General features: G+C 40.1%; 1 pseudogene; it reads right to left on the bottom strand.

Moving 5' to 3' along the window:
- Positions 1 to 1,408: 1,408 nt before the first annotated feature.
- Positions 1,409 to 26,673, bottom strand: LOC124283754 (annotated as a pseudogene).

The following is a 26,673-nucleotide window of genomic DNA, read 5'->3' as shown; positions in this document are numbered from 1 at the left end:
CCTCCGGACGTCCGGCGCCTGCTGTTGTGGTCCTTGACGCCGGTGTTTCGTCAAGAACGACTAAACACCAAGGGTATGCTTCTGAACCTGGGTGATGATGGAGCATCTGCCACAGAGCGTTGTCAAGCCCTAGAGTCCTAGACGGTTTTGCTGGTGGGATGACATCGAGAAAGGTGCAATGATGAAAGCCCAGACCTGTAAAGTTCTTAGTATTTCTATACCCAGGCCAACAGCTAAAGTAAGAATGTTATAGAAGGAAAGATACAAAGTTGATGTATGGCTTGTTTTAAAAAATCCAAAAAATCAAGTCTCATTGAACAGTCTTGTTAAAACTGCAAGTCGTTGATGTCGGAAACATAGTGGCTTTGCATTAAATGCGATACCGCATCCATCTGTAAGAGATATTTAGATGCAGATCTCAAACCCCAAATATGCCCCACCACCGGCACACAGATGGGTCTGGTGTTGGCTTCATTGGCGCTTTTGCAAGCCGCAGATATTTTACATATTTTAAGATCCATGGTGACAACTTTGACTAAGACGGGAAATTTAAAACAGCTAGTAATTTCTTGAGAACCCTGGAAAATGTCCTAAATATTTCCACCATATTTGGCAGATAGATAGGGACTGTCAAGTGCTGCACTGTAGACTATACTTGGAAATTTGTTGTAGCAAATATTGTTGGAATTCCCCAGTGGCAAGCTCTTACATTTATTCTACCCATTGCAGGGATATGGTTGACCCATTTTGCTGTACTCAACTTGGTATTCTCAAAGTTTTCTGCCTTTGCTGTTTTCTTTAAAGATACTGAATGTATTCCCAGTCTTTTTCTTTAGTTTCTAAGTATACCTATATAGTATTAAGTATATTGAAAATGCATTTTGGTTATAAATCTACTGTTTTGGAGAATTTGGACTTCCTATCTGTAAATACCTCGCAGGAAATGGAGACTTTGTGGCAGACACTTCTGAGACTTGAAATGTTCCAGTGCCTTGTGACAATACAGGTCTATAACTGTAAGCTACATCAGTTCTTGAATAGCAATCTGTAAGATGTTTACTAGAGACTGCACAAGATGATATATTCTGTGTTTGTATATGTGGATAAGTTACCAAAACTGGACTGAATTAAAGGTAAATCTGGACCTCTTGGTGACTTGTTGGAAAGATTCTCCGCTTCAGATCCCCCTTAAATTTCATATTTTAGTCAACTAGAATATGGTTTCTATCTGAGTAGCTATTATGAACATGTTTAATTGTATCTGGAAACATGCCTGCGGCATTCTTGTTTCTAAACTGCAATTCCAAGAAAGTTTCTCATTGTTAAAAATTCTAGGATACGGGCAGAAGTCTTACCGAATGTCTGTTTGTCAACAGGCAACTTGACCACATGGAATGTTGAGATAATATCACTGGATTTTCTGGTCCAGCTGCTGTCTGATATTACAATACATGACATACAGCATCTACCAACAAGCAGTCATTGTGTAGTAGCCTATGAGTTAAAGTGTTCGTCAGTTTCACAAAGATCCTGTCTGATTCTCATATACAATAAAGTCACTTCAAAGTTCCTGCCATCATTTTGTTGGATAAGCTTAAAGCAAGTAAACCATACTCATCAACCCACTACCTATGAATCATCATTTCTCCACAATATGACTCTGATTCTACATCCTACATACTGACCTGGCTATATTTGATTCTGTTTCTTATATACTGACATATGCTAGGTGGCATTCTGTTTGTCCAAAGGGAGGGAGTAAGAAAGCCTGCTTTTCCTTCCTGCTGTCTCCGGCCAAGGAGGAAGTGGGCTAGCTATAATGTCTTACCAGCTTGCTTTTCTCCTGCCTGTCTCCAAGGGAGGAGGAAGCAGTTTGCAATGGCCTTACCTGCTCTGCTGTCTCCTGGAGGCAATGTTCTGTTTGTTGGCTCCTGGCTCTGCTTTTCCAATGGCTGGGAGGGGCCGCAGCTGAACCATGTGTCCCGGCCTCCGCTGCCCATCCACACCGGGCTGGGGCCATTGTCATCCACACATCTATGTGCTATAGTCTTTTCATCTGGCTCATGCTAAGGCTAATTTCATCAGGCTTCCATCTTTATCTCTATTACAAGCATGGTGGCCCAAAGGAAAATTAGAAATTAGGCTGTATCTGGCTTCAAAGATGTACAATACAAAACTGAGAAGAGAATAATGAATATGGCAAACATAGTTATAAATGGTGAAATATAGTATTTGATTTGATTGATTGATTGGAATGGGATTGATTGAAATGAATGGAACATATATGAGAGAAGGAAAATGGCTTTCATAAAAAAGAGAAATATTAAGAGAGGTAAACATCGTGGTATATTAGATAATTGTTACATATAAACATATACTTTGTAGTTCCAAGGAGCAGACTAAAGAATATACTGAATAAATAAGTATATAAAAAATCCTTCTATACATCCCTAAACAATTGATTCATAACGTCACATTAATTAAATCCTTCTAATGGGAGACATTGCTGGGTATATAGCCATACATTAACTATAAACGTGACATGTCACTGGCCATAGCTCCGGCTTACACTAACCCTGCATTGGAGATGCCATATGTAGTCACACATTAACTTATACAACATAAGCATTCCTAAACATGTCACTGTCATACAGCTCCATGAGACATACACAGTATAGAGAAATTTTACACATTAACTATACAACATATACATCTCAAATATAAAACACTGGCTATACAGTCTTGTCACTGAAGAATTAACCCTACTGAGACACACACACAGCATATAGCCATACATTAACTATAAACGCATATCTCAAACATTTATGTTCATACAGTCTGTCATAATAGTCTTGTCATACATCTAACCCTACCAGACACACACACAGTATATAGCTTGCTACATTTAACCTATAAACGCATATCTCAAACACATGTCACTACAGCATGTCATGCACAAACTTACCAGGCACATGGTATATAGCCATACATTAATCCAAGCAGTTAAATATATATCCCTAAACATTGCCTGCTCATAAGAAACGAATGCTGGTTACCTAACCCTCATTGAGACACACAGCATATAGCCAAACATTAACTATAAAAACGTAATATTCTAAACATGTCACTGTCATACAGTCTGTCATAATTAACCTGCCCAGACACACAGAGAAATGCATTAACTATACAACATACATCTCAAACATAAATGTCATACAGTCTGTGGTCATACACTAACCCTACTGGAGACATGCATATAGCCATATTAACCACCGGGTATACAACATAAGATTCAAACATGCTCACGTCATACAGTTCTGTTTGCTACCAACCTCAATATATTGGCTACAGTATATAGCCATACATTAACTATAAATATAGTATCTCTAAAATATGTTGTCATGTCTGTCATACACTAAATCTTGAGACATTACAGCATATGGCCATATTAACTTATATATTAAATACACCACATGTCACTGTCATATGAGTCTGTCATATACACTAACCCTACTGGAGACACACAGCATATATAGCCATATATTAACTACCGGGTATACAGTACATTCCCAACATGTCACTACAGTCTGTCAATATGTACACTAAACTCCTACTTGAGACAATACAGCATATAGCCATTAACTATACAAATATACAGCCCAAAATGATGTCACTGTCACAAGTGTAGCCTGTCATCAAGTACACTAAACTCCTACTGAGACAATACTGTTAGCCACATTAACTATACAACATATCCGTGTTGTCATCGCTCATAAGCACAGTCTGTGGTCATACACTAACCCTACTGAGACACACATACAGCATATAGCCATACATTATCCATACAACATAAGACCCTGTAAAACATGCCTGCCTGTCTGGTCATACAGTCTTTGGTCGCTAATTAACCCTAATGGAGACACACAGCATGAGGCCATACATTAACTATACAACATACATCTCTTGCAACATGTCACTAATATATAGTCTGTCATACACTAACCCTACTTTGGTGACACATGCAGCATATAGCCATACATTTTAAATCATACAACATAATATCATCTCAAACATGTCACTGTCATATTAAAGCCCGTCATGTATTAATTAACCCTACTAGAGACATTGCTATATATATAGCCATACATTAAACTATAAACGCCTACATCTCAAACACATGTCACATTAAGGTACAGTCTGGTCATATTACCTTCTTTAACATCTCAGCCAGCTATACCTTACAGTTGTGTGATTCCTCTCAAGAACGTATGCCATGCGACTCCTCTCACATTTGGAACTTACGCAGGAGCCTCTGTGCAGCCTATCACCATGTTGTTCCCCTGGCAGCGAGCAATTCGGATTCTCTTACCTTACCCCAAATTTCCACCCCAACACACGATCTTCGGACTCCGTCCACAGCACGCATCAGCCGCACTAAGTACTCCAGGAAATACTCCCCACCTCTGTAGGTCTGCCATAGGAAACCACCATTAGCCTGCAATCAAGCACACCATCAGTTGGAGTCACTTTCAGTTTCTTCAGTGTACAGGTAATTCTCATCTTGCTGAGGATTCAATGGCCAGTGAGTGTGAGGGTCGAGCCTAATACGACGCCTTTAGCATGATTCCTGGAATATCACAGCTGGAGACACTAGAAATGCTTCAAAATGTTCATGCGGAGAATTGAACCTGGCCTTTGCAGCATGATAAGCAAACACTTAAACCCGCAAAGTTTACCCACTTTACCATGAAATCTGTGGGATGACTCCAGCTGCACATAAAATTTAAAAATAAAACTATTTGCACAATATAACTATAAGACATTTTTCTATTGACTAGAAAGCAGGTAAGAGTAGGTATTTCATTCCTTGAAAGCATACTTATTTACACTCAGTGTTCCTTTATAGTTAGACTGACAACTCCCATGTAAATCAACAAAGAACCAGCGGAACAATAACAGGGATTGAGTAGTCAGGACTAGCTTGACTTGGGTTGGATACATGCCATCAGATCCTCATTGCGTAGATCAATGCGCCGGCGGGGAATTCCGCCTGATTTCACTGGTTCGAGACCGCAAAGAGCGCATGTAGACCGCCGCCATTATAGCTGGAATATTATGCAGCATGCGAAACAAAAGTGCTAAAACAAACAATTTGATCTCCTGCACACCGCCTTCATACCGGGGTGTAGTTAAACTGTAGAGTTAAACAACACAGAAACAACGGCGTAGAAGCAACTCTTCACCCTGGCACCGCTAGCCCCCTGAAGGCCCCCCAGGCTCTGCACGCAACGCTTGCAGTGTCCAGGGGCTTCCAGCCTTGGCCTACACTTCAGCCTTGAAGTGTAGACAATAAAGAAGGGTATGAGAGAGAAAGTCCTAAGGTGTCCTAACAAAACACTCCAATACAGTTAGCAATGTCCCTGTAGACACAAATTCTGCTGATAACTAAGAGATACTTTAATTCATACTATTTATAAAAAGCAATATGCTATAGGAGTAATATATTTACACATGAAGTGTGAGGAAACCACATGGCTGTTCACCTTCTGCACACATTTCTAAATAACATAATTGCTACAACAATAAAACAATGAGCACTTGTAAATAGTAGCTAAGCAACATCTACTAAGCTTTTGGTTTCTCAAGGAAAACAACAACAAAGTCCTTAGCTTTATTGTAATTATGATGAGAAATGCATTTTCAGAAATTTTGGACAAGCTTTCCAAACCAGTTGGAAATTCTTATCAACCGTAAAGAAACAGGAAACAGATACCCTACTCTTCTTTGAGCTTTATTGACAAGATGATGTTTGCGGTGGAATACCATTTTAAAAGATCGCCAGAAGGTTTTGCTGCTGCCTCAGGACTGATCATTAATTCTATGAAGCTCACCCATCAACTTTACAGAGACTGCTTGTCCAGCATGCATGAATGTACAACTGGGAGATGAGCAGCTGGGTTATCGATTCCATCCCAGATCTCAAGTTGATGCACTACGGCCCGGCCCTGACCCCCACCAGTTCTGGGTCAATACAGGAAGTTTTCCAGGACGTCCAACCATACAACTTGAGTTCAGCAAATGTATAGAGTCAAATATACATCAGTACAAATACTTGTTATACCTTTCTTTCCAAAGGTCAAACAACTTCCTTTGTTTGTGTGTTAGACAGTAAGTTTCTAAGTAGTAAGGGAGGACAATGCCTCATCTTTTGAATGATAGTCTCACTTTGAGCTAAATGCTGCATCCATATGAAGGTGTACCAGCATACTGAGATGAGACAAGTCATGGACTCTTTCCATGAAGTCAAAAACTGTGGTGCTGACTCAAATTATATATCTGGGGGAACAGGGAATTTAAATCTAGGATTTCGACGGGTCCCAGAACAAAGCAGTATGGACACAACTCTGCCACAGCAAATTGCAACAATCGCAGAGATCTACTTGGGCCATTACCGCATCATAAAACAGCCAAAGGGCAAGATAGCCATCTTATTAGGCTGTTAGTAAACGCTAAAGTCCTACATATCTGGCGTATCATTTATGATTTCTTTGTGAAACAGGACCCAGACAGGGCAAAGATTTTCAACCAAGATGTTGATTTAAAATTTCCAGCGAACTAAAACACTGCTCCTGAAAGGAATTATCATTTCCCATAAATTTAAGACAAGAATTAAAACCAGTTTAAATCGCCCAAAGAAAGAGAAAACAGAGATTCTTACTCTTCTTTTCGAAAGCTGACTGGAAACTCCAAAGTCGCTTGAGCTCATATTGACGGTGATAATTATGGTGGAAGCATGGTGCTTAATTCTCTGTCCACCTTGACAGTACTGGCATACAGGGCTGTCGCCAGTTGTTGTCATCTGTAGCTTCACGACTCTAGTGCAATTCCCGCCGCGGCTCTGTGGATCAGGATTATCGGTGGTAGCCGAAAGGATGTAATGACCCACATTTCACGCAATACTGCCAGTGAAGTTCACAACCACATCCTTGATGTGAATGACATCACGGCAGTCCCCTGCTGTGGTAGTTGTAGAAGCATTCTTGGAAACAGGAAACACGCTTGGTAATAATGGACGAGATGCTGACAGTCTTCACCATGGGAAACTATGCAAACACATTATTGGAAATGTTTCCACGTAATGTTAAGGCGATGGTTTTGGTCCTGGTAGAGAAATACATTCCAACTTTGTTTTCACCCAATGAAGTTGTGGGCTGAAGCTTCCATCACCAGAACCGCTCCTTTGCAGTGAAATATCAATCGCTGGTGGAGAGATAACCTTCAATATGGGTTTCACACCATTATCTTCTGCCAACAGTGATCTACGAAGAGGGACGGATTTATCTCCCCAACATTTTTGTGGAAAATTTGAATGGCACCATCTTGCTTGCTCTTTATAACCGTCTGCTGCAAGCTAATGTCGGTAGTTGCTGTCTGTAGAACAAGAAAAATTATCTCAAATCTCTGGTTTAATCCGAAACATGACATCATCTAGTTTTAATACTTTTGAAAAGAAATGCAGGATATACATTTATAGAAGCAAGAAAACATTATGTGGTTGAAATTGCCATCTTTACTTCAGGATATGTCAATCCTGTAAGTACAGTGCCACGATTTCTGCAATAAATCCATAATACTGGAAGGAGACGGAGGTGCATGTGAATGGCAGAGAGTATCACTGGTGGCTGGTGTACTGCTCTCAGCGGCGGATCAGCCCCTAATTTTGTGCTTGCCAGATGAGCCTCTAGTAGGTCATCCCCTCGACCATCAAACAACTCACTGGAGTTCCGCGAGAAGGCTTCATGGTAGAGATTGCCGCGAAATCGGTATCCTTCAGTCTTCCTTTGGGTTGGAGCTTGGATACTTTTGATACAGTCCACAGCCGTAGGGGAGTATTTATAGGTAAAGCGATCATCTTGGTTGTCCAGCGTGATTTTCTTTCTCCATCTCATTTGATGTCAAATCCAGTCCATACACATGGTATGGGGATCGCTTACGAAATGAGCGAGCGATTGATCTTCGTGAAACCGATTCTGCTCTCAGGATCGAGGATATCGCTAATTGAACTCTAAGATTCCCCGAAATGTTCTGATCTCCGTATTTCCACCATGTCTTGCGCGACATGATGTCATTAACCCATTGTGAAACCATTTCGGTGATGTTGATGTTCTTGAAGACTGGGTGCGGAGATAAGTTGTCCTGATGGCACCAACCTTTTCCCCATGCAGGATACCTTCCAGCTCCTTCTATATCCATGTAAAACTCAACATAGGAGTCCTGGTAAAACGTCTGGTCCAGTATTTTTGAACTTCCTGTAGCTGTCCGTAGCGAACTCCATGCTGTTGCCCTTATAGTCCACATCACTCTCCAGGCTCCGCGGCCCGCACGCGGATGGAAGCTGTGTAGTTGGCGTAAATAGATGGCAGTAGATTGTAGTTGGTACCGCTGCTTCTCGCACTGCTCCAATGAGGTCTCATCATTGACAGCAGTAACTAAATGTCCAGACCTCCTTCTAAAATAGTCCCTATTTGCCATAAATGTAGTGGCCATACGCGTGTGAATCGACCCTAACATTTATTGTTTCGCCAAGATTTCATATGACATCCTCTGCTGTTTTCTCATTGAACTGGTTGGTTTACATGATGTTCCAGGACTGGGTGGAAGTGTTGTAGAGCTCTAGTGAATCCTCTCAATACTGAAAAGAGTACCCATCTCCTTTAGGTGCACATCTCTGAAGACTTGACGCTTGGTCTGTGTACTAATGATTCAGCTTCTCTTTTCACTCTGCAAAAGCGGTGTCCTTCCCCAGAGGCTCGAGTTTGATTCTGTTGTGGTGGGAAGTCCCCCGAGCCTGAAGTTTGGCCGAGAACGAGAATACCCACATTTGGTCTGAACTGCAGCACGGTTCCAGGAGCGATAGTCAGTGTTGCCTGCGGCATGATAGTCAAGTCGGCAACAACTGTGTAGGGTGTGGATTGGTAAGGCAAACTCAGAGAGGTAGTAACTCGACCTCCAAGTCGGCGCAGATCGAGAGGAAGATCCACAGGTGGACCAGTGGCCAGGTCAGAGTTCACATCCGCTCTTGTTAAGTAGGGATGAGCAGCTTTGCAATGGCATAGCTGTTCCAGCCGTCAAAAATCAAAGATCCTCTTCCTAATCACATCAATATTGGTTGAACCCCACCGCCTCGCCCGTCATCGACGACAGTGTTCCCTCAAGGGAGAGGGCTGTTGTGGCTGCCACCAGCTCCAAATCCAAGGTCCGGATTCTCAAACAGGTTTCTTTTGGCCTTCATACTCTGTGTAGCCCCTCGGAAGGCAACCGTGAACGTCTTGGGGCTGTATTCAGAACCCGGCTTTTTCACCTGTCCAGGAAAATACTGGTTGCCTTTATTTCATTGAGTTCCACGGAGCCCCGCCACTTCGGTTGGAGTATATCAATGGCTTATAATGTCCAGGGTCAGAATGCGTGTAGGTCCCTGAGTTGGATTCAATCTGTTGCTGTATATATACATGTCCTTTCCATGCCCCGTAGATCATCATGAGGCCCTTCCTACAATAAATGCCGTAAACGCAGTTACTCCCTATTATGCTAACATTGGCGTAATATCCGCAACAGTAAAGCAAATTTCCTGTTGTTCTTTGCAATGTCAAGTCCCTGGAACAGTATCTTGTGTTTTTTAACTCCTCCTCCTTCATCGCTAACCTTTGGCAGCTCAACCTCAAAGCCACCATTGTTGATACATTCATGATGTCAGAACGCTTCACGTCCAGTGCCAGACATTATTGGCAAAGTCTACATGATTGTGCTCGGCCAGAATTCCATTACTGCTGTCGAGGAAGTGGCACTGGTCAATGGTATACTCAATGGTTGCCACCTTCTGAGGAATGGCCATCTCCTCCCCAAGTGAGGATATAGTCCTCTATTGTAATTTGGTGTGACACCTCGCATGTACATGGCCTCCTTCCCGCTGTGGAACACGCTTTTTGATTCTTCAAAGACTTAACGCTTTCCAGCTTCAGCCGATGGTACAGTTCGAGTTTCCTGTTGGACTTGGTTGTTGTAATGCTTTGTAACGATGCCCTGGTTATTGTAGTTGAACGCGTACAGTTACTTTAAGATGTGTCTTCAGTTCTGAGGTGTTGGCTCATATTGATCTGAAAACATGGAACAGAGCAGGTTTGAGACTCGAAACAGTAATGTGCATATTTATAATGTACCAAATACACAATCATATACCAGGGTATGAAACTCAAAAAATTCAGCCAGACCACAGGGCTGGTTAGGCATAAACTTGCCAGCCCTGACCAAAACATACCCGCCCACAGAAAAATAATAATCTTATATACTAAATTTTAACCCGACAATCGGGCAGGTGAATTGAGAATCTGGCAGTCCGTGTTGAAAATAACCAGGCAGTCGGGCAGGCAGGTATTTCGAACGCTGCATATACATGCTCAAAGCACTTAATTGTTAACATAATTGAAGTGCTCTTGATTTTCACCTCAGCAGGGCTCCAGATAATTTTTCAACATCAGGAGTACATACTCCTTATTTGTTCAATATTGAGTACTGGAAAACCTTAAGTGTACATTTAGAGTACTGAATGGAAGCTAATGGACTATCAGTAATCTTGTGTTTCGTTTCATATATGCACCACAACATTGCTGCTCTTGTGTAAACAGGTCAATAAACAATAAAACAATACTTTTTTTCAGATAAATACGTCTGTAAGTGATTCTAAGACCGTACACCATTGCTTATTTCCTACCGTATCATGCATATTTTTTTTCCGTACATACGCCGATACGGCCCTTATCTGGAGTCCTGCCTCAGTGAGTGAGAACAACATTTAATTTACACTGTTGAAATCTGAGTGAGTGAGTGAGTTTAAGTTTTATGCCAACAATATCACAGTGGCAGACACCAGAAATAGGCTTCACACATTGTACCCATATGGGTAATCGAACCTGGGACTTTGGCGTGAAGGTTTAACAAAAGCTTTAACCACCAGGCTGCCCCACCTCCCCTCCAGTAAACACTGTGTGGATTCCGAGTGAGAACGGGCACCCAGAAGACATCTCTGGTAGTATCAGCTGACTCAGTGAATAGGGAGGCCAGTTTCAGTGACTTGCGCTTAATCATACAGATGGCTTAGAATCATACAAGCAAACAAACAACCAGCTGAGAGTGAGTACTTACATGATATTGCAGCAAAGGACAGCCTCCCAGAACGAACCCCTCCCTTTATATCCAGCTTTATAGTCAGGTACTGAGAAGTGGAGACGATGGGAAAGTCAATGAGATCCTCCTCAATCTTCCAGCTGTGTGTGTTTTGTTGAATCTGGTGACCCACTGAAATTCATACACTGTCACTCTCGATGTCAGTCAAAGGAGTAATCCAGCACCTGCAGTGTGATGGAATGTGCTAGTCTCACAACAACTCAAGCAGAAATACGCATTTGCATTCGCTAGCAGACCCGGCTTAGTTAGCAGGAAGATCATGCTTCTATCGCCAATGCTTAACTGTGGATTTTCTGTTATGTAGGTTCGCCTTCGGTGTGGCATAAATGGAGTTTCGGACGAGAAGAGAGTCATATTTCTGTAAAGAATGGGTCAAACAAGAACTCAAGAGAATCGCTGTTCAGAATCCTCGGGTGTAGAGGATGTTCATCCTGGAGCTCCTCAAGACGATGCCATTGCCATTCACATTGGTGATGTTTCCATATTCAAGCTTGTTCTCAGTGTGAGGGTGATTGAACTTGATGTGGATGGCGCCAGACAGGCGCCGTTGATGGTGATGTAGGACATCTGGTAGTAGTTGTAGTCAATCCTAAGGGCAGGAGGTGGGCCATAGTTGCTGCTGATCAAGCAGACCGGCTCCTTGTGTATAGCTGCATGTGGCTTAATTGGGATCGAAAGCAGGATTGGCCATCCTTAGGTGTGGCCGGGAATGTTATGCCTGAAATTGAGTAGATATTAATAGCACATATCATAACAGTTTTCTTAAACACATCCGCAAGAAATATTTCGCAGCAGAAAACAATAACAGATATATAAATAAACAGTCAACATCACTGCTTCATCCATTATGGGATAACTTCCACAAACATTCCACTTTTTTTCAAGAAAATTGACAAAAATCTAAATCAATCTGCACTCATGATTTCCACATGAACATTTAATTATATTGAAATATGAGAGAGTGATTTTAGTTTTTACACTCCTTTTTAGCAATATTCCAGCAATATCATGGCAGCGACACCAGAAATGGGCTTCACACATTTTATCCATGTGGAATCTAACCCAGGTCTTCAGTGTCACGAAAGCAAACACTTTAACCACAAGGCTACCCGACGCCTCTATTTTGACAAATGACCACTATCATATTCATTGCCACCTACTAACCTTCAACCCGAGCTTTGATGTACTGGCAAGTTTATTTCAACATTTTTATGATTATTAACCTGTATAAAGCTCTAAACAGAAGTGAGTTATATATAATCCACCCCTTGCATAATATCATAGTTCAAACCCCAAAACACAGGACTGTTGCTGACAAACTGACAACAAAAATGGATGCATTGTCCAGTGATTGAGAGCAATGTAACACAACACAATCTCAAGAGTGTGGAGTGGAGAGTTTAGTTTTACACTGATTTTAGCAATATTCCAGCAATATCACTTTGACTGGGGACACTACAGAAATGGGTTTCACACATTGTACCCATGTGGGTAATTGAATCCTGGTTTTCGCATGACGAGCTTTATAACACTTCAACCACTAGACTACCTCCCACCACCCCACATTCTCAAGAACACATGAATAACAGGACAACAGTGTTCTACTTAAATGTGGGTAGAAGACAAGCACAGAAAATTGCTGGGCTGTTCAACTGTCCCTGGTAGGTTTTCACAGAACAGTAACCAGCATGCACAATGTAATATGCTACTTAACCTGCCCAGGTAGCTGGCCTCATCAAGGAATACGCCCATGTTGTGAGTGCACTGATGCTCCCCATCGCTGGCTGCACGACACTGTGTGAGGTCAGTGTCCACGCCGTCAAGACATTTCACCCAGCTCATCAGGATTGGCTGATCTGTAAATGCATTGTTTCTGTCGAAGCTGTTGGCCTGTCGGGTTGTAGACAAGACCCAACTGCTGGCAGGCCAACAGGGAGTTCTGTCTCGACCATCCCTGCTGAGCAAGTAAGTGAATAATCAGTTGAATGGTGAGTGGGCTTATGTTCAGTTAAAAATACTGCCAGTACAAATGTATCTCACACTCTATTTTGTTCTTGGGGGAAAGAGGGACATAAAGTTTGCACTGCATTTCTGGGGTTGCAATTGGGGTTGGGGTTTGGAGACGGGGTGGGGGTGTCATTAATTTTACATGACATGCAGGTGGGGAGTCACCATTTTGTACATAAATTCTAGGGGATCATTCACATTGTACATGCTTCTATAAAAATCTTCAACTCACACCCACGCACACACCGCTACTCATGGATTATGAACAGTCCCTAAGGATATCATTAAGCTATAGATATGACAACTAAAGGTATGGTTCATGGTTAAATGTATCATGACTGACTGACTGAGTTTGGTCTTACACCGCTTTTAGCAATATTCCAGCAACATCATGGCGGGGGACACCAGAAATGTAAATGTATCATGGATAAGGTTAGAGAAAAGGTCAGTGCTTCAGTTCAGTCTCAAGGACACTGATATGTTGAGCTCTAGTACCTAGTTTCTGAATACATTTTTCGTGTCATTCTGTGACTTAATCCACCAATCTGAAGACCAAATCCAGTTGAATTTCAAGTCATACTTCTCTATTTACAAAGAGAAAAATAAATTGAAATTAATTCAAAAATTCTGATCAGAAGACTCCAAAAGCAGACTACTGTTTTAAACAGTTTAGTTTTCCAAAGCATGAGTTTGATGGCTACTGACCCTCTATTACAAACAGTTCCCCATTTTCTCCATTGATGTCAACCTCCAGATCTACTCCTTCATATTCATCTTCACCATCCACCAGACGGACTGGATGCGGTTCTGTTCTCAACAGGCAGGATGTCAGGATCGCCCTCTCAGACGGAACTGTATTGTGTTGAAACTTGCATGGGTCAGCTCGTTCCTCAAGCAGCCATGCACCACCATACTCAACAGAGCTCTCCTAACTCCAGTACCACACCCTCAACAAGAACAAGGGATCTCCCAGAATTATGAAAATGTCCCAGTCCACATGATACACCGTAAGCATCATTAGCTGTAAAGTCATCATCCTCCAGGACTCCACCACCACGCTGCCAGGATCTACTTTCGAAGTGCCAACGGTTACCCAGCCACATCAGCGTACGATCTATGTTGTCATAGAGACGCATCTGTCTTGGAGAACAGGCCAGTAGTTGATTCTGGCCAGATTGTACCGGTCATCCTGGTCAAAGATGGCCTTGTGGATGGGCTCCAGCTGATCCTGCTGGAGGACCTCGATCCCCCACCAATTCTCAGAGCCAGTGATGGTAACAGACGGATCCACAAGATGGGTGGCGATTTCACGGACAGAGTTTGATTCTGAATCCAGTTCCGCTGCACCAGGACATTTCCAGAAGATACCACCACCACTGCATTAGCCTTGCTCCTCGGGTTTAGAAACATGAACGAGTCCTGAATATTATTTTCCACTAGTTTGTTAAACTTGAACTCCAGTTTCTGAAACGGACTATTTTGAGTCAACCTCATACTTACTGCATAGCGTCCCATAATTATCCGCCGAACCGTTCTCAAAATGCGATAGTCTACTTCAAAGTTTTGATACCACCTACTTATAAGAAGATCATATCCATTGTCAATCAACACGCCCAAGACTGTGATTCTGAAATGTATTATTGCTGATAATACCCACAGTATTGACCATTGGGCGCACAAATATAGCATGTCGGAAGTTGGAGTCAAACTTATTGAAAGCCACACTGAAATTGGTTGGTTTTGTTGTCGAGATATTGCATGACAGATACTCAATTGTTTCATCAAAATTGTATGCAAAGGAACTCATATTGATCAAAATACTTCCTCCCTTGCAGTAATTTCCAACTCGCACAGCGCGCCATTCATTCAACTGAAATTCTGATCGGACAATTTCCATCTTCTGCTGCGACTCTATCCTGGTCCGATTCAGCAGGAGATATTCGGTGATGATTCCATAACCATGACTTCCAATTATCCTTGTGTTGTTGATCAGCTGGAAGCCCCCGGAGTAGGTAATGTTGATGCCTGCGGCCATGTTTCTCTCAAGGAGGGTGTTATTCACAGTTACCTCCCCTGCTCCTTGATAGACTCGTATTCCAGCGCCATACTGGTTGTCGGAGATTTCACTGGTGTTGAAGAACACCTTATTGCGCATGTCCTGGATATTGACACCATAACCTGTATTGCTGGACACCTGCAAGTAGATCAGTCGGAAATCATCGTCGGTTCCTGAAACAACATTAAAAAACCAAATTATGATTTGAAAATATAGTAACTGCAATAGTTGGTTCACTGGGATTTCAATAGCAGTCATTGTACATGTACTATCATTTAACTTGTGTGTTCCGGACATTTTACAAAGACATTTTGTCACTGTCTGGTTCACCCTCATGTTTATGTGCACATCTGGATAAATTACCGAAGTGAGGTGAGGTGAAATTGGTTTTTACGTCGTGCTTGAGAATATTTCGCTCATATGACGATGTGCATGCATGTGTATGTGTATGTGCGGCTGCTTGTACTAGCCCAGACTTAAGCTGGTTTTATAGTGATAGCCCACTGAGATACCATTCCGCAGTGAAGCATGAATACCCCACTCAGACACATTATACTGACTCCGAGCCGACCAGTCCTTGTTGTACCAATTAATGCCGAGTGCCAGGCAGGGACCAACAAGTACCATATTTTAACGTCTTTTTGGTATGACGCGGTCGGGGATCGAACCCGCGACCTTCCGCTCTCCGGGAGCGACGCTCTAACCACTACACCACGGAGGCGGTAACGCTTGTTGGAAGAGGTGACTAACAGTATCATGTGGTTAGGATCCCTGACTTGGTGATGCATGCCATTGTATCCCATATGTGTACCTATCTATACCCTCTGTAGACCCTCAGGGATTCTCGATAACATCATAGGTCCCAAGTGCCATTATCTTACCTCACACATAAATGTCGCTTTCTGATTGGCTGAGCGCTCTTCTATTATTTTCAATGTACCCCGCCTACAAGCGAGTAACATTTCAATGTACCCCGCTGTCAATGGCAACTCATTTGGTACTTGGTGGTTTATCTCGAATTAAATTGAATCACGTATGATGTACGGAAATTACCGATGTTTTGCAAATACAAATCGATGGCAGGGAGATAATTCTAAATCTGTTTTTCTTGTCAGCAAAACCAACCGACCCATCCAACCATCCGGGGCCTCAATCCACAAAGCCATCTCAGCACTTTGATAATCGAAAGCCAAAGTATGGGATTTACCATCACCTTAGAGCTAAGATAGATTCGTGCAACTGGGCCCTGTTCTTTAATATATCTTCAACTCAGCTGAACATTCAAAAGCATTTCAACCTACCATTAACAAAAACTGTATTAAATCGCATCAGGACACGGACACAGGGTTTGAAAGATTCGCACTGATGGTTCTTTGGAATGCTGAATCGGAAGGCAATATATGCTTTGTTGGTTCTGGTGGTCACTGACTGTGGAAAGCTGCCATTGGTTATATCGTATGTGCCAATGAGAGTCCCTGTACTTGACTGTTCTCTTATTTCTAAGCTGCCACTGGCCACCTTGTCTCGTATCAAGTCCAGGAAGTGAATGACCACCTTCTTGTTCTCAAGTGTCTGATATGTCTGCAAATCAATTACAAATATCACAATAAGTATCTAATAATATTTGACAGTCAATACCAAAACAATTTGATTCTGCAGTTAGCAATATTCCAGCTTGGTCTCATACAGACCCTGACGGAACATTGTCTGAAAAATTCCCAAACAGGTTTGACAAATCTGTTTCATTCTCTACTCCTTGAAGTATACAACCCATGCTGCCTCTGAAGGTTAACAGTCAGTCATTACTTTCTCATCTTACCATCTACACCCATGAAGGTCCAGGCTAGAATATTGATCTTCAGTTAATAACCCATACTTGTCGTGAAGAGGCTAATTAATGGGATTGGGTGGTCAGGCTCGCTGACTTGGTTGACACATGTCATCGGTTCCCAATTGCGCAGATCGATGCTCATGCTGTTGATCACTGGATTGTCTAATCTGGACTCGAGTATTTACAGACCGCTGCCATATAGCTGGGATATTGCTGAGTGCAGCGTAAAACCAAAACGTAAAACTCACTCACTCATCTACACATTCAAGGCTGGGTGAACAGAGACATACACTGCAAAATGTTTACACACTTGTCTTAGCAGACGTCATGTGCAACATGTACTTCACAATTATACATGAACTACTATTTGGCTGACCTTGGAGCAAGATATCCCTTGCACTAGCTTGTTTCCTTCAAAGTCTATGACATCTTGATAAACGTGTGACACTGGATACGCCTGTCCAATCAGGATCGGGGTTCTACAGAAGGACTTTTCCATAGGGAATCTCGTCAGGTAGTCATTGTAGGTGAGGTTTGACATATACATCTTGATGCCGTCACCCCAGTTCTCCGTGATGTTGGTCATGTTGACGAGGACATTGCCCACAGCAGTTTGTATGTACATGCCATAACCTGTGCAGATTGATACGTTCATTTATACATATGTTCTAAAACTTACAATGAAATGGTTGTTAATCATTAGAATTACCTCCACTGAAATGGGGGTTTTTTCAAAGAAGCTCTTAATTATCAATTTCATGTGTTCAGTACTTATTGACATCACAGTTTGTCAGCGTAAAGTGGTAAAGGTCACTGGTATTTGACAATGAAAGTGAACAACAGTTACTACTACTACTACTACTACTACTACTACTACTAGTATATACTACTATATACATTTGTACTACCATTATATACTACTACTACTACTAGTATATACTACTATATACATTTGTACTACCATTATATACTACTACTGCTACTACTACTAGTATATACTACTATATACATTTGTACTCACCATTATATACCACTACTGCTACTACTACTACTACTAGTATATACTACTATATACATTTGTACTACCATTATATACTACTACTGCTACTACTACTAGTATATACTACTATATACATTTGTACTACCATTATATACTACTACTGCTACTACTACTAGTATATACTACTATATACATTTGTACTACCATTATATACTACTACTGCTACTACTACTAGTATATACCTACTATATACATTTTGTACTCACCATTATATACTACTACCACTACTACTACTACTACTTATACATACTACACTATATACATTTGTACTACCATTATATACTACTACTACCAGCTACTACTACTAGTATATACTCACTATATACATTTGTACTACCATTATATACTACCACTGCTACTACTACTAGTATATACTACTATATACATTTGTACCACCATTATATACTACTACTGTCTACTACTACTAGTATATACTACTTATATACATTTGTACCACCATTATATACTACTACTCACTACTACTACTAGTATATACCACTATATACATTTGTACCACCATTATATACTACCATCTGCTACTACTACTAGTATATACAATACTATATACATTTGTACTCACCATTATATAATTACTGCTACTACTACTGCTACTACTTACTAGTATATACCACTATATACATTTGTACTCACCGTTATATAATTACCACCACACACTACTAGTATATACTACTATATACATTTGTACTACCATTATATACTCACTACTACTACTAGTATATACTACTATATACATTTGTACTCACCATTATATACTACACTGCACTACTACTATATACTACCATATACATGCACTACTACTACTATATATACTACTATATACATTTGTACTACACCATTATATACTACTACTACTACTACTACTAGTATATACCACTATATACATTTGTACCACCATTATATACTCATCTACTGCTACTACTACTAGTATATACTATATAATTATTTCACTACACTATATACATTTGTACTCACCATTATATACCACCATATACTGCCACTACTACTACTAGTATATACTACTTCATATACCACATTTGTACTCACCATTATATACCACTACTACTACTACCACTAGTATACCTAATTACCTACCATACTACTACTATATACATTTGTACTCACCATTATATACTACTACTACTACTACTACTAGTATATACTACTATATACATTTGTACTCACCATTATATACTACTACTACTACTACTACTAGTATATACTACTATATACATTTGTACTACCATTATATACTATATACTACTACTACTACTACTAGTATATACTAATTATATACATTTGTATATACCATTATATACCATACTACTACTACTAGTATATACTACTATATATACATTTATACTACCATTATATACTACTACTACTACTACTACTATATACTACTATATACATTTGTACCACCATTATATACTACTACTACTACTAGTATATACTACTATATACATTTGTACTGCACCATTATATACTACTACTACTACTACTACTACTAGTATACTACTACTAATATATATACATTTGTACTACCATTATATACTTTCTGACTACTACTACTAGTATATACTTTGTACTATATTACATTTGTACTACCATTATATACTACTACTACTTATATACCACTACTGCTACTACTATATACTACTATATACATTTGTACTACCATTATATACTACTACTACTAGTACTACTAGTATATACTACTATATACATTTGTACTACCATTATATACTACTACTACTACTAGTATATACTACTATATACATTTGTACTACCATTATATACTACTACTACTACTAGTATATACTACTATATACATTTGTACTACCATTATATATACTACTACTACTACTACTAGTATATACTACTATATACATTTGTACTACCATTATATACTACTACTACTACTACTACTACTACTAGTATATACTACTATATACATTTGTACTACCATTATATACTACTACTACTACTAGTATATACTACTATATACATTTGTACTACCATTATATACTACTACTACTACTACTAAAAGGGGCGGTGGGGTAGTCTAGCTAGTGGTTAAAGCATTCACGTCCAGGGGTGGAAATAACTTTAAAATCGCTATTGTACTCCGGTACAGTGGCACATGTAAAATCACTTGCCCTAATAATTTTTCCACTATACCGGCCGTTTTCTTGTTGATTTTTTAAATAAACAACATAATTAACATTGAAATTCAAATGGACACCGGTACAGTGTGATATACAAATTTGCTTGCCCGACAGAAAAAAACACTGGACTCGGGCATCGGGCAATGGGTTATTTCCACCCCTGACGTCGTCATGCCGGAGGCCCGGGTTCAATTCCCAACATGGGTACAATGTGTGGTGCCTATTTCTTGTGTCCCCCATCATGATATTGCTGAAATAATGCTAAAAGCGGCGTCAAACTAAACCTACTCCCTACTAAAATAAAGCGGTGTAACCATGGTAAATACTACTCACCTCTGTTTCTGTAGAGAGTGCAGTTGGCAATATGGATGGGCCCTTCAATATTGGTCAAGTTGAAAGCATGGTAGGCACTGTATTTGACCGTGATGTTGTTGAACACGGGGACATGTGGACTCGCACTTATTGCTGCCCGCTGGTAGTTCACCCCGATTCCTTTACCATGGAATATGTCTAGTCCGGCATACAGAATATCGGTATATTCTATCCAGGAAAATGTGGAATTGATGTAAACATTATCTTCTATATTTTTCTCTGCCGAAGTGGAATTGTAGAATTCTAGCCCTCGCCAGTTGTCCGTGGCAAGACCATCACGTAAACCTTCACATTCAAACCCTATAAGTTGTTGTCCATCTGCAAATAGAACAATACAATTTTGTAGACACACCATTATCATCTGTATTCTGGACACCAGGGTTACCTGACTTGGCTGACATTTTAATTGGGAGAAAAACGTAACTTTGTCCAAAATCAGGACTTTCTTATTTTAGAACTTGCAATTAAAGAATCACAGTGCTTTGTAAAATGAGACATGCTTTGATCAATATGTTCTAAATTGACAATGAAATATTGAAAGTGAATATTGGCCAGTATGTATAGTGTCTACAAATACAGGAGCAAGTGAATTGAGTTTGTGAACAGTATGTCATTTATATATTTATTATATATTCCACTGTATTTCGGCAGTGAGCCCAAAACTGAACTTGTATGTTTGCCACTTAAGAGAAACCCACAAGGTGTGTGTGGTGCTTACAAACCAAGAATCATACTAAGAACGAATCTGAAAGTTGAACCAATGATCATAGGATTCTGACATTCGTAAGGGAAGCAACTCTGTACATCAGCCTCACCAAGTACAAGAAGTAAAACAGAACTATTGTGGTCACTGATCCCTTACTCATCATAAACATAAGGCAAAAATACAATCAATACAATTAATACAATAGTCTGTAAAGAGGTAATAACTAGTGGATTGATGCAAAATAACTAACTTTTACTTGTACAGACATGCTGGGCAAACATGGCAATCAAAATGAATACCAGCAACATGATGGCAATATTTATCATTTGGTTCAATAAGACGGCAACTGAATTATTGCTTCTTTTGTCTTACTATCAAAATCGAGGGGCTGATGGATAATTTGTAAAAAAAAACATGTTTTTACTGAGACACAATACCAATCTAAATTTCTGTCTCAGCTGATTTATCAAATCAGTACTACCAATGATAATACATTGACGTTTAATAATAATAAATATAATAAATTCTGACAAATGAGATTGTTCATATAAAGAAGTAAATCTTTTATTATAAAAAAGATGATTTCCACAAAATGATATTATTGTATTTTAAATTGTTTCAAAATAGTTTTCTCATATTGAAAAAGTCATACAGTGTTGATAACTCACTTATAACTGCAACATTGACCCCATTGACGACATACAAAGAAAATCTATTTTCCACGACAGCCATTCCAGCTGCTTCAGTGAGTGTTTAGAGAACAAACATGGACACACAACGTAACAAAACACAGAGAAACATGTCCACAACTCTTACCACAAATGTGTTGTCCGAGCTGAATATTTGTCGCAGTCACACCTGGACATTCAAACAGCGAGTCCTCCTGCCCCGTACACCTGGGTCTCTCAAACAGCATGTAATCAGTGTAATTCTTGGCAAATGAGTGGTAGGTAAAGTTGCCTTTGAGGAATCCAAGATGGCGGCATGTTACGTTAGCATCTATTTCGGTGAAACTGGAAACATAATTTGGGAAATTTCTGAAGCTTCACATCGCCACGAAGATACATACCACAAAAAGTCAAAAGCAAAACATGCTGCTTTTTGAAAGTTAATCGGTATTATTATCCAATCCCAATATACCATGACTATCTACCACTCCTACACTGTTTTCTGTGCTTTGCTATTCACATATATTCACATAAGTTGGGTTACTTCTCTCAAAAGTATTCCCGTTAAATGACTGTGTGCCAGGTTAATGTGGACGAATTTTATTATAACCTGAAGTGATGAAGTCTCAGATGTTTAATTCATCCTTTTCAAAAACAGTTTTAACCCTGTTCACAGTCTAGTTCCACAAACTTCCAGGAACAAGGAGTCCAATCCACTTCAAGCATTCAATAGTCAGATTTGGAGTGAGTGAGAGAGTGAGTTTAGTTTTACGCCGCTTTTCGCAATATTCCAGCAATATCACAGCAGGGGACACCAGAAATGCATGGGCTTCACACATTGTTCCCATGTGGGGAATCGAACCCGGGCCTTCACCCTGATGGGTCAATCTATGCAATTTGGACACGATAACGTGTGTCATCCGAAGTCAGCGAGTCTGACCACTCGATACCTTTAGTCGCCTCTTACAACAAGCATGCGTACTGAAGACAAATTCTAACCCGGATCTTCACAGGTTAGAACCAGGCAGAGAATGGGCACCATCCTTCTGGTTGTTAGTTGTTTAAAACTGCACTCAGAAATGTTCTAGGTATATCATGTATATGGCTGCTGAGTATAGTTTTACCGCTTTTAAGCAATATTCCAGCAATATCACGGCGGGGGACACCAGAAATGGGCTTCACAAGTTGTACCCATGTGGGGAATCAAACCCGGGCCTTCGGCGTGACGAGCGAACGCTTTAACCACTAGGCTACCCCATCGCCCTTATGTATATGGCAGTAGTCTGTAAATAATGGTGTCTGACAATCCAGTGACTAACAGCATCCATCCTGAGCACACTAGCCTTTATCATATTCATAATGTTCATAGCTCACTTGACATAGTTGGTACAGATTCCTCGCCATTTGTTCCGATACAACAGGTTAAGCTGGCCGTCCATTGTGGTGTTTCCGTCAACCAATCGGGCATCAAAGTGCCAGTCACCTGATGGGTACCCAGTGTCCTCCCCCTTGTCCTTCGATATCCGGATACGGCCCCCAGGCTCATCGCTACCCTAGAGTCATGAGTGATGTTCCATCAGAATTCAGGTTGTTACACAGCTTTCAATTTTAAGAGTGAGTGAGTAAGTTTAGTTTTACGCCACACTCAGCAATATTCCAGCTATATGGCAGCGGTCTGTAAATAATCGAGTCTGGACCAGACAATCCAGTGATCAACAGCATGAGCATCGATCTGCGCAATTGGGACCCGATGACATGTGTCAACCAAGTCAGCGAGCCTGACCACCCAATCCCGTTAGTCCCCTCTTATGACAAGCATAGTCGCCTTTTGTGGCAAGCATGGGTTGCTGAAGACCTATTTTACCCCGGATCTTCACAGGTCCAATTTTTATGCTGACAATTAAGAAACCCAGGGCCTTCTTCACAAAACAGGTTTAGCACTATGTCATTAGCTATTGCTTCAGATGTGATTCATGATGACAGGGTGTACACAGTCATCTTAGCGATAGGTTGATCGGAACTCCTATATTTTAACTTAAACTTAAGATAATTGTAGCACTAAGATCGCTTTGTACAAAAAACATGACAAATAAAATGATGAACAATAAAGAGGAAAAGATGTCACTTTCAACAATCTTCTGTAATATCACTATTTTAATCAATGTTAATTTTTTTTATCCAAATCTGATCTCAACAAAGCTTTTTCCATGGGGATTTACTTTCTGTAAAGGAAATAAGGCCCTCTTTCCCTATTGCCAGATTTACATCATTCTACTTACTTCCTCAACCATGTAAGATCTATGTATACACAGGTTCATTTGTTATATAATTTCTTTGAAAAATATTCTGAATAGATTTCAAATGAATTATCTGTAATCAGTTTAAATACTAGTATATGAAATAAAATTACTGGATTAATTCATGATGCGATCAAATTTAAGATAACTCTCATGTATTTTTGTCCTTTGTACTCATATCGCAAGGTTAACACCTTAAGATCAATAACTTTAACTTTATGGCATTTGGCCTTTGCATGACAATTTGAAAAAAGGAATATCAACCAAATCCTTAATTGCAGAAGCTAATCAAGGCGAGAAGGCGATCATAAGTGGTGCACTTGTGCCTAATCCCGTTGTTTTTTGGACAATAAAATATGTTTAAACCAATCAAGTAATTACATAATTAATTGCCATTAAGGATGCTGTCAGGCAGCACTAGGCAAACACTGTCCAAACACCTCTCATCTTAATGAGATCAGCACCATGTGATCACACTTCAAATCCATTAAGCAAACACAGTCATGCTGTATTTAACAGAGCTTAGATACAGCTTATTGATATGAAGTTAGAGGTAGTTGAATTGTTAAGCCGATATCACTTTCCTTATAGGACTACCTGCAGTAATCACTTTATAATACAGTGACCACCTGGTGAGACACACTCCTGCAATATTTAACATAGAGTAAGTGAGTGAGTTTAGTTTTTACAGCACACACTCTGAACATTACAGCTATATGGCAGCAATCTGTAGATATTGAGTCAACCAGACAATCCAGTGATCAACATCATGAGCATTGATCTACACAACAAAATGACACGTGTCAACCAAGTCAGCGAGTCTGACCACCCTGTTAGTCGCCTCACGACAAGCATGGATTACTGAAGAACAATTCTAACCCGAACCTCCATGGGTTTAACATTACAATTAAAATAATGAAATATGTAGAAATTAACACATAAAAGAATCATGATGCTACTTCTTCGGTAAAAATAATACAGTGCAATGGTTTAGATTGTAAATAGAGTAAAATTTGTAAAATAATGATAATAAGTAAATAACCAAGACTTCAATTTTTCAGTGCACAGTTGTACATGTAGTAACATGATAATCTAAAATGTGGGGGTGAACTGAGTACACTGCATGTGTAAACTGGAGACTTGACTTAAGTCAATAAGTGAGGAATGAAAATATTTATTCAATTACACAATTAGCTCTTCAGTCATATCAATAAAATATTTCTTTACCACAAAACAGCAAAGGGTTGAATTCACATAACCCAAACAAACCTTTCAGAATATCATGGATATTTGCATCTTTTTTACATCAATAAATATATACACATAATTTTGTTTTGATGTGTGATATCCCAGCAAGGTCACAACTGCTTACCACTGGTTGTGTTTTGTCAATATGCCTAAAGTTCAGTGAAGCGTAACAAGTAATATTCCAAGATCCATTTTCAGATAAAAAAAGATTAAGAACTTGGGCCGTAAACTTTATGAAAGGAGACTTGATTCACTAAAACAGACCTAATTTTCTGTTGGGTTTTTCTTTAAAGATGTATTCTAGGCAATCTTTCATTGACAGTGAAAGGTAGATATCAACAATAGGCTAAACTATACTGTAGTATATGTCAAGTGTTGTAAACATGTCTGCCAAAATTTTATTTATTGCTCTTAAATAGTCTTATCAATTGTGTCATTACATTGTACATTGAACTTACCCTGGATATGAGGGTTCCGTTGACAATTATTCCAAATCCTGGACCAAACCTCATCTCCACCCCCGGTTCTATATACAGACATCCCGAGGGTGCGATCTCTAGGTTGCCGTATGTGATGTGGGGGTTGTCAGCTCGCATCAGCGCCCGTCTGTCTCGGATCACGGCCCCAGCCGGGTACTTCGACACCCGGGGTTCCAAGCAGTGGTCGGGGATGTCGATGTAGTGTAAGAAATATACGATTCCATTTGCCACTACCGGTCGACCAAGGTCTGGAGGTGGGGTCACAAACAGACTTCCCTGGCCCTGGATAATCCGAACGCTCGTAAAGCAACATAAACAAAACAATAACCACACACAGGTAATTCCCTTTGAAGTCTCCATATTCCCTTTTGCTTGACGGTAAATATTTATGATTTACCTGTAATATCCATATCTTTTTACCTGTGTCTTTTACATACTTTGCAGGTAAGTCACGGAGGGTCTACTTGCCCAGATTCATTTCCGTGAATACTGTTACCTGTATTCTCGTTTGAAATCTCGCTA

Source organism: Haliotis rubra, unplaced genomic scaffold (assembly GCF_003918875.1).
Source record: "Haliotis rubra isolate DU_JTF1 unplaced genomic scaffold, ASM391887v1 Scf32, whole genome shotgun sequence".
In the NCBI taxonomy this organism is placed as follows: Eukaryota; Metazoa; Mollusca; class Gastropoda; order Lepetellida; family Haliotidae; genus Haliotis; species Haliotis rubra.
This window is presented reverse-complemented; position numbering and strand designations above follow the sequence as displayed.